Source organism: Molossus molossus, unplaced genomic scaffold (genome assembly GCF_014108415.1).
Source record: "Molossus molossus isolate mMolMol1 unplaced genomic scaffold, mMolMol1.p scaffold_m16_p_18, whole genome shotgun sequence".
Lineage (NCBI taxonomy): Eukaryota > Metazoa > Chordata > Mammalia > Chiroptera > Molossidae > Molossus > Molossus molossus.
The window spans coordinates 1,624,279-1,632,812 of NW_023425353.1; positions in this window are offsets into that span (position 1 = coordinate 1,624,279).

Sequence of the window (8,534 nt, forward strand, 5' to 3'; positions counted from 1 at the left end):
CCTCCATCCTGGCGGCCCCACGCTTGCGCATTTGCCGTTTGGAACCCCCCAAATGCAATTAGGTGGATGCTGGGTACTAATTTCATCAATGCCGTGCCTGGCAAACCTACTAACTGCCTAATTACAAGGAAGATTACTGGTACCATTAATTGAATACTTGTAAGTCCCTGGTAAAGTCAGATGGTAGCGAAGTCGTTCTCAATTTACTAGGCCATTAAAAGTATTTCCAGCTATAAAATAAACAGACACAAGCATGCTAACCAGGATGATACACACAGACAGAAGGGAGAAGCTTGTTGTACAATTAGTGGTCTTGATTAGCTGTGGAAATGAAAGACTAATTGATGACAGCGCTCTGGCGAAGTCGGTTTGCTGGCAACTGTCCCGACGGCTGGCTCCAGTGTGCCCGGGGCTCGACCCCTGTCTCTCCACCTCGGTGCTGTCAGTTGGTGGCTCTCACAAAGGTGAGGGCACAGACAGGAGTGCCAGCATGGCCTGGGACTGTGTCCGAAACGTGAATTTGAGGGCTTCCCTCCTCAACCTCCTGAATCAGAAAGTCTGGAGGTGGTCTCAGCCATCTGTGCATCACCAAACTTTCCAGCCAAGACCGGCTACATAATCGGTGGGGCCAGTGCCGAGTGGAAACACAGGGCCCCTGTTCAGACATTACTGAGAATGTTAGAACGTTGACTGCACAGCATTGGACCAAACACATCATCTAAACACGCGGCGACTAGCCGCTCGGCCTTCCAGTGGCTGGTGCACGGGGCTTGGGGCCCCGCCTTGATTCTTCCCCTGGAGGCAGCGGGGGCTTCGCTTCTGGGCGTGGCCCACACCCAGGAGGCAGACTCCTGACCTTCCTCCCACTGCACAGAGGGGAACCCGAGCACCAGGGCCTGGGCCATTGGCAGGGTGACTGTTTTGAGTATCAGTGGCGGCCCCTTCTTTCCTCTGCCTCCTGCTGCAGCAACTGTTAGCTCTGCGGCCATCCCTGCTTCTAACCCCGAGAGTGAGGACTCGCGGGGACAGAGGGCCTGAAGGTCTCCAACGATGCACCACGCCTCTGTCTGTCAGAAGAGAAGGGCTATGATCACAGGTTTTCTGCTAATCATTTTGCCAACGAGAAGCTAGCACGTGCCAGAGTCAGAATCCGGATCCCAGACCTGACCTCACGTGTCTCCCACAGCTTTTTGAAAAGGAGAGGAGTAAAACACCCAGCGTCTCCGGGGGTGGAGAAAAAGCGACCGGGCCAGGACGTTTCTCTGGGGAGGGGAGGGAGCTCCACAGGGAACTGGCCTGCCCTGGTGGGCTGGTGTCTCTGAGTCTGACTCCTCCTCCGTAACAACACCCGCCTGTAAAGAGGAATGTTCCAATGAGCCACTGTGTTTCATACGACTCAGCACATAGTAAGAGCTCAATAAAAATGGTCATTGCTATTATTATTGAGGCCTTTGCCCCAGGCCAGTGGAATGTTTTTTTAATCTTCACCTGAGAATATGTTTTTATTGATTTTTAGAGAGCAAGAGACATCTACATGAGAGAGACACCGAGGTGAGAGAGACATTGATCGGTGCCTCCCTTTGGGCACCCTGACTGGGGATTGAGCCTGCAATTAGGCATGTGCCCTGACCGGGAATCAAACCCACAACCTTTTCGTGAATGAAAGTCTTTGCTGTCCCCCCTGCCCCTCCCCACCCCTCTCTGCCTCCCTCATGACAGGGAGATGGGTACATCGGAATTCGGGGCTGAGCCGAGAGGCGAGGCTTCTGTCCCACCTCAGACCTCGGACGTGACCTCTGCCTCCGGGTGGCGCTCCCTCTCCGGCAGCAGGCCCGTGAGCTGCGAGGTCTGCAGAGCCCTCTTCCCTCTGAGTTCTGTGGAGCCCACGAGCAGGAGAGCCCGTTTCTGAGCGTTCAGCTTCCTGGAAGGCATTTGAAGAGAGGTCTGGGAGGGGAGTTTCCCTGGCCAGTTGCCTTGAGGTTTGAGCCTGGCCACCCGAGCGGAATGGAAGAGGTTGGGGAGTGTTGAAATTCCAACCCGACCCGTGGGCCTGGCTTCATGGGTTTACCTGGCATTCCCAGTCAGACATCAGGATTCCTGACCCAAAGGGACCACATTCTGTCACCCTGAAGCTGAGTTCTGGGATATTGATTGCAAGCCATCGAATTAAGAAACAAAAGACTCACTCTGGCCACTTTGGCTCAGCAGTTAGACTGTCGACCTGTGGATCAGAGGGTTCCGGGTTCGGTTCCTGTAGGGGCACGTGCCTTGGTTGTAGTTTGTCACCGGCCCTGGTTGTGGTTGTGTGGGTGGTGGCCAGTCGATGTGTCTCTCTCACATCGATGTTCCTCTCTCTCTTCCTCTCTCTCTTCCTCCCGCTCTATCTGCAAATAAATGCAAATAAAATAAAATAAAATAAAATAAAATGTCCTCAGGTAAGGATAAAAAAAGAAAGAAAGAAAAAGAAACGAAAGACTCAGAAATCACCTTTGACCCTCCCGGTTCCTGCCCAGGAGATGTAGACAGGACACCTGCCTCTAGGAGAGGTCGGGTGCTGCCCGAGCCTCGTGGGAGTCACGTGTGGTCAACAGGAGGCTCAGACAGCTGCCTTTGGCTAAACGTTCTTGTCCCCTTGTCTCTGGTCGCCAGGGGACTTTCCTGACGTGTGTTCGCTCCTTCCCCACTCTCTGGAAGTCTCTCATTCTCACTTCTAAAATCTGTCGCCTCATCACCCACCCCCTTTTTCCCTTTGTCCGAGAAACCCTCACACCCCCCACACTGCCGCGCTGTCTGGGAAATCCCCAGGGGCTTGCTGCAGAGGAGGTGGGGTCTTCCGCGGCGAACAGAAGCATCCCAGGGACCCTGGAAGCGTCGGAGAGGCAAGACTGCAGGCGTGGGGACGAAGGACCGGCCCTGCGCACGGAGCCTGAGGGCGCTCAGCGTTCTCACCGAGGAAGCGGCCCCCAGGTCCAGGAGGCGGCGGACCCAGAGCTGCGGAGCCACTGGCTAGCATGTGAGGCTCGGGTCCAGCTCTGTGTCCGTGCCTGTCCGGCCTCCGTGCTGCTGAGCGGAGACAATGCCCCACACCTCGGGCCTTCCTTGGGCTGGGGAAGAGCAGGCTTTCTTTCCAACGACCCGTCTGTTTCCTGGACCTCCCAGGGCTACACTGTTGCCTCCCATCCAACCGCTTTTCTGGATCCCCAGAGTTTGTGAGCCCTTAGCCTGCCCGACCCTTGTCCTGGGGTTCCCCCCCCCCTTTGTGTGGCCACATTTGCTCCCACTGAGCATGTCTCACAGCAGAAGGGCCGCCGGAGCCATCTGGGTTTCTACTGCCCATGTGCCCAGCAGAGGCATTTCCCACTCACCGCTCCTCCCTCCCCTGGGAGTTTGGGGGAGTGGCCGCTTGTTCCCTGGGGAGATTGGAGAGCCCCTTCCCCCTTCTCAGGGGTTGGCATCCGTGCTGCGGAGGGTGCAGGAGCTCCCCCAGCGTCCGTGGAGCTGCCTCTTCCGAGTCATCCAGCTTATCAGACCTCCGGACCCCTTCCTCCTGGTTAGCGTCTGCAGCCCCCTGCTGCCGAGGAGACCTGATGCTCCCCGTCCATCTGGTGAGAGGGTATTAACACTGTTTAGCCCCCCCCCCCGGCCCCCAGGGGCCCCAGACCTGAATTCTGAACGCTGCGCTGTGGCTCGGCTCCTTCATCTCCTTCGGCCGCTGGGCTCTCCCAGAAGCCGGCTCGGAGGGGAGACGGGTGTGCAGGGAGTTCTCCTGTCCACGTCTGGGGAGGGGAAGGAAGGAGGTGAGCTGGGCAGACGGAGGTGGGGCTCCGAGGCGTCGCGAAGAAGGCTGGGAGCACCTTCAAAGTCGTCTGCGTTGGCGCTGGGGTGGGGGTGAGGAGATCAGGACTTGACATCCCAGGGAAGGGGGGTGGCCTTGCTGGGGGCCAGCTGTCTGCAGCGGAGGCCACCCTCTCGGGCGCTGACCCTGTGCTAGGACACCCTCCCTCCTTGGTCTCAGCCTCTGCACGTGTTCACAGGACAGAGGTTGTGCCGTCTTTCAGCTTCCCACCCACTGGGCCTTTTCCTCTCGAAATAGATGATGCCGGAGTCAGAGCTGGCGAGAAGTTTGAGTGAGGTGGTGATGCGGTGATGCTGTTCCAGCGTGAATGCTAAGGGTTGTTGGTGGCCAGTGACTGAGTGTTAACTGCATTCCTGATTCACGATGTCTCTGGTCTTCCTGACAGTCCGTCGGCACATCTGACGTGCTATTCTGTACCTCCAGCCAGTTGGGGGAGAGCAGCCCAACCCAGGATGCGTGGTTGGAGAGGCTGCTGCAGACAGGTCTGTCTCCCACACCCTGGTCACCGCCGAGCTGTGCTGACTGACGTCCATAACCTCAGACATGGGGTTCTGTGTGCATGTACGTAAACACTGACCTGTGAGCAGCCTCAAGAAGTGTGCTCTCATTGGTGAAAGGAAAGGTATTTGCAAGGTGTAGACTGGCTAATATCTCTTAGAGACGACATGCTGAGTTCTCATGAACAGAGTCTAAGAACTCAGGGAGGCCTGTAGACTGCACCCTAAGAAATTCACAAGGCAAAATCACTGAGTGTTCCCATGAGCAAACCATTTCCTGTCGAGGAATGGTTGCCACAAATGGGTATGAATTGTTTTCTGTGCTCACTAGTTAGGTGAATACTTGAGAGACCGTCTTGTGTGTGGTGGAGTCTCTTTAAGAGTCAATCACAGGTGTGCAGCGGTGGCTGAGCTCAGCGTCAGCGGCTTCGGGCTGCCCTGGGCAGGCGCGCGTGTTCTCCTCACTTCTCAGTCGCTGCAGTTTTTAAATCGAAGGCAAGACCAGCAAAAACAATACGACGGGCGTCATGATCCGCCTGTTTGTTGTGGTGGCCTAGGGACAGCCCATGACATCGCCCAGGTGGGCCTGTGTACCCGGAACGACCCAGGGGTGTCCCTCACCAAGCTGTCCCCAGTGCACCTGGCGCCGGGCACAGGCCAGCCGCCGCACACGCACGCTTCGCTACGCCCTCAGCAAGCCGAGAAGGTTAGTGCTATGGTTATGTTCACTTCATCAGTGAGAAAACCAAGCCTCGGAGCAATTGAATACCTCACCCGAGGTCCTCACCCCTGACCCAACCAGGACGGCGCGTGGCCTGGGTGTCCCAGGCCCGAGTTCCTCACTCCGCCTGTGCTGCCGGCCGGGGGGCGGCTTGCGGACGCAGGGCAGGTGGCATGGGCCAGGCTTCTCACCGGCGTTCTCCGTCCCCCGTTACCAGGGGCTGCAGTAGCCGAGTCGCTGTGCTTGTCACTGTGTGGCACGTCCCAGAGCACTCGCACAGTCGACCCATGTGTATCGAATGTCACCAATTGTACTTGACTTCACAAGTGAGAGTTTATCTCTAACACTCATCAGGCTGGCCCACAGGCCAGATTTTCTAAGCAGACAGACAAGCAGGACTTTGATTCTGTCGAACTAAAGGCCTGTGTCTGCCTGCGCCGCCCACGTGAACCCAGCAGGGTCCTTCCCTGTCCACCCTCCTCCCACTTCCTCCAGGACAGAAACGCCCACCCCTCCCAGATTTGTGTCTGTGACGTGTGCGTTAAAAGGGACAGAGTAGGGCACCAAGTGACGGATCTAACTGTGGGACACTAAACTCTGGCTGAAATGCTCCTGGACATCCTGTCCAGTCAGGGCATCAGAAAGCATGGGCTTCCTGAGCCTTTCAATGTGCAGACTGGGCTGTGGCCTGGCAGGAGAGGGCCACCTGAAATCAGTTGCCTGTGGAGACAGCATACCAGCCGACGATTCCACTGGCCCCCTTCCCTTTGACTTCAGTCCTACCAGGGCTCCCTGGGACCACCTCTCAAATGAACTATTTGCACTCAAATATTTGTTTCAGGGTCTACTTCTGTGGGAAGCAAGATACCTGCTTCAGATCCCTACACTGCACTGACCAGTGGCAGGTCCTTGGGCACATTACTCCGGTCACCTGGACCTCAGCAAGCTCAGCTAGAATAGCGAGGGGATAAGTCAAGCAAATGTCACAAAGCAGTGTGAGCATTCAAGACAATACTTCATGTCAATAGCTTAGAATGGCATCTGGCATGCAGCAGGCATTCAACAAATGCTGGCATTGCTGTTGTTTTATATTGTTATTATTATTGTTTTGATAGCTCCTGACATTTTCTGGGCTGAGTCCAAATCCAGTCCAACAGCTCTAGCTCTCAAATCTCGGACTCACTCTGGCAGCATCTCCCTGGTTACTCCAGGAGATCCGATTTACTTCTTCATTGAACATATCGTCATCAAATAGTGGTGACACCTGTTATACCGAAGCTGTGGTGCCGGTGGATATAAAGACTAAGATGAGGTCACTGTCCCCAGGGAGCCAAGAGTATCCACACAGCCCCTGAGACAGACCGATGAGTGCCCTGGAGTCTGTGCTGATGAACTAGGAAGTGAGTTGAAGGACGGTGACGGTCATTGTATCTGGAGAGGACAAGGAAGTAGCGTTGGAGGTGGGCTTTGAAAGTTGGGTAGAATTTCCCTAGAGGAGATGAAGGGGACAGAATGTGATACAAGGTAGATGAGCCTGGCCTGGAGAGCGCGCACGTGTATTTCAGGGGAGATTTGAGGACTGATGACCCTCCATCTCTCGGAGCTACAGGGACAGCAAAGTCTTCAAAAGTTATTATTATTGCCATTATTATTATTATTATTATGTCTAACACAGAGTGCTCACTCTGTGGCAGGACCGCCAGTGGCTGGCTACATGTGTTAGCTCGTGCAAACCTCACCGTCAAGGTCAGTTAGCTGTTAGCCCCGCTCCCCACGAGGCGGGTAGGAGCAGAGGGCTGGCATCCGGACCCGGCCGCTGGGCTGTGGGGCTGCACTCTGCCCTGCCTCTCCAGAACGGCTCCTCCAGGACGTCAGGGGATGTGCGCTGCGGTACTGACAAGACGCTGGATGAGCGACTGAGAGAAACCCTTGAGCGCCCGGGAGGTTTCCAAGGGATGAAGAGGGTTCTGGGAGGTGCCGGTCACCATAACAACACACTCTCTCAGCCAGTCACGGCCCCAGGCTCACTGTTACTGGTTTCAAAACCTGGCTGGGCCCTGCCGGCGGCCTGCTGGGGAGGCACCATGCCTGCCACGTGCGGCTGGGCACTCAGAAGAGCTGAGCCTGCGGCTCCGCCATGTGTCTGTTTCCACTCAGCCGCAGAGAGGTGGTGACATTGCTGATCTGATCCCCGTGAAAACAGGGCGGGATTTTCCTGTTTGTTTACTTTTTCCTCTGGGGGGAGAACAAGGACTGTGCAGAGGCTGTGACTGGACAGTGCAGTGACTGATGCGCTGTTTTCTTAACTGTGCTTTCAGAGCCGTAGGAACTCTGGGGCAGGGAAGGACACGTCTGGGAGTCTCGGGGTCTCTCCTGCACGGACTCCGCGGTGCGACCAAAGCTGCCGGCTGACATGTTTCATCTGTCCTGCCGGTGTTTAAAAAGTGTTTATAAATAGATGCTGACTTTTTCAAAGGGAAAGATTATACTTCAGGTTGTGGAGGACCTGGCTGGTGTGGCTCAGTGGTTGGTTGAACATCGTCCCATGCACCAAGAGGTGGCTGGTTCGATTCCCAGTTGGGGCACGTGCCTGGGTTGCAGGCTCGATTCACAGTGGGGGGCGTGCAGGAGGTAGCCCATCGACGTTTCTCTCTCATAGATGTTTCTCTCTCTCCTCTTCCTTCCTCTCTCTCTAGAAATCAATAAAAACATATTTTACGAAAAGGATTGTGTCCAGAAATGGAAAGATCTGGACCCAAGTTCCCATAAGTCAACAATCTGGGGAGCTGAGCAGGGGCCCCTTAGACAGCTAAGCAGAGTTCCCACCCCCTGGCTCCTTCACCTCTCTGGCCTTCATCAGCATCTGAATGTGTGACTCCAGCTGCATGAAAGCCCCTCCTTCTAAAAACCCCAGGAAGGGCACCCACCCCAGACCGCGATCAGCATACAGAGCTGGCCAAGGCAGCCAGCGAGGGGCTCTCAGAGTGGGTTCAGTGGCAGACTAAGTTGCCACCACAAACCCACCAGGACAGTGTCACTGGGTACAGACGGGCTGCAGTCAGAAACAGGTCCTGGGTGCTCCATCTAGTTTAACTCATTAAACCCAAGGCAGTGAGCATGGAGACGGGATCACCACCTACACAACGGCTCGTCATGAAGGGTGGGGAGAACTTGGAGGCAGCAAGAGAAGGGAGAGTGATGATGCAGAAGGTGGGCTGTCAGGAGCCATGGAGGACAGGCCCGCAGACCCTGTGAAGCAGCTGGGATCCAGCCTGGGCTCCTGCTGTTTTGGCCACATCAGCCAGGTCAGAGACCGCCTTCCATGCCAAGTGCATGACCACTCTGAACCTGGCTCATCGGTTTTGTTTGTTTGTTGTTTTGTGGTTGTGTGACTTTGTGTAAGTTTCTTAATTTCTCTGAGTCGCATTTTCCGCATCTATTAAGTGAGGTTAATATGGCA